The 1,701-nt window shown below is 41.4% G+C and overlaps 1 long non-coding RNA gene across 1 annotated transcript in view; it reads left to right on the forward strand.

Annotated features, from left to right (window-relative positions):
- Nucleotides 1–511, forward strand: part of LOC114065738 — an 8,149-nt gene extending 7,638 nt beyond the window's left edge. The window contains exon 3 of the long non-coding RNA XR_003573042.1: nt 381–511. This is a non-coding gene — a long non-coding RNA (uncharacterized LOC114065738). The remainder of the gene's footprint in view (nt 1–380) is intronic.
- Nucleotides 512–1,701: the final 1,190 nt, after the last annotated feature.

The following is a 1,701-nucleotide window of genomic DNA, read 5'->3' on the forward strand; positions in this document are numbered from 1 at the left end:
GTCGATGTGCTCTTGTTAAATTCCCAGTGTTCACTGTCAAATGCCACCAGGAAAAAAAAAGATAAGTTGGGTTATGGTTTGAATCCAAGCTGAGTCTGTGTAGGTATATTAAATCATGCTAAGAATTTATATAAGAACAATATACCCTGCTCCACCAAAGCTGTCTCTACAAGAGCTACGTTTTTGGAAACTAGTAGTTTTAAAGACAGATTGAACAAAACAGTAGTAATTTGCAGCTGAGGTCTTTCATCAATCTGGAATTATTCTAACTGTATCAACTCTTTGGGTGCTATAAATCAGTTCTTAGTCCTTCTCTGTAGCTGAGCTCAAAATGAGAAAGACTACTTGTAAATTTTTTTTTTTTTTTTTTAAAGTTTCAGACTTGGGACTCAGCAGGATCTTGACACTGCACTATTTATAAAAGAGTAATTGTGGTTAGATTTCATAATATAAGAGCTTGTGTTGGGAGGGGAACCAAAGCAAGGTATGTGTGTGTGGTGCTCCCTGGATCCCAGAAAAACGTCTGCTTTGAGCTGCTTTTTCAACTATGTTGCCACTCTGCTGTGAATGGAAAAAAAAGCACAAAATGTGCTCTAGTCTGGATTTGGCCGTGGTGTTTCTCTCTCTCAGGAACTCAGCTGGCCTTGCACGTCTTGAGAGTGGAGACACACAGCTTTTGCTGGGCTCTCCAAAAAGCTGAAGCAGGTTGTGTTTGTGGATTTTTAAAAGCCGTGGTTGTTGTCCCAAGACAGCTGGGCCCTGCACAGAGAATTTTCCATCTTAAGTCCTGACCTAGTCTGCTCAGAGCTCTGTAAGTGAATCATTTGCTGCCTGTCTGGGTAGGGGAGGGACTCATGGTATTGAACTTGAGTCATCCAAGGTAGATGGTCACACTTGAAGTGTGGCCTTTCCCTGTGGGTAATGGTAAGAAGCAGTAAGTCAAGACTCCGATGTCGAATCACCGGTTGGAAGAACTGCCCTCTTTCTCTTGTGAACCTAAACATTTCTATATCTGACATGGGGTTTCCTGTGTGACAGGGCTCAGCAGCATAGTCCTAAATGCAGACCTGTGCATCAACATCCTGGCTGCGCCCACTGTGGGTTGTTTTCGGAACGGTTATCCCATCTGCTCTGTGTTTACTTGCATGTGGAATGGTGTTTGCACAAAAAGGAAAGCTGTGGGTATTTGAAAATAGCATGAGATCAAATTCTAGTTTTCTAAAAGACAGGTAGGGAGAAGAGAAGGGGTAGATGTGTCATCTTAGGAGCAATAATGTGCATGCAAGCTGGTGTGTTTATATTTATGCAAGGAGCTATTCCCTGAGGTGCCTGCCTTGTCTGACTGTATGTCTAATATAATTCCCTTAAGGCTGACCTCTGCTTTCAGCACAGAACACTGCGAGATTACTGCTGTAGCTGAAATATTTCATGCATCTAAGTGTCCCTCTTGCAGAGAAATTTGCTGAGCACGTTCTCACTGTGGGAATGTTCCCAACTCTTTCAATTGTTAAAAAGATATACTGCTTCCCTCATACTTAGATCATCCTTTGGCCCATGTAGGACTGTTATTACTTGACTTCCTAAATTTAGCAACATTAGGCACATAAAAAAATTAATTTAGTGTCCTGCAAAACTGCCACTCAAAGTGAGAAAAAAAGATATTTTTCTCTCCTTCATAATAGGAACTTTCTGTTTGAAAGA

The sequence above is a fragment of the Empidonax traillii genome, unplaced genomic scaffold, assembly GCF_003031625.1.
Source record: "Empidonax traillii isolate 1590-97213 ecotype Southwest subspecies unplaced genomic scaffold, ASM303162v1 scaffold692:size495628, whole genome shotgun sequence".
NCBI classification, from domain to species: Eukaryota; Metazoa; Chordata; class Aves; order Passeriformes; family Tyrannidae; genus Empidonax; species Empidonax traillii.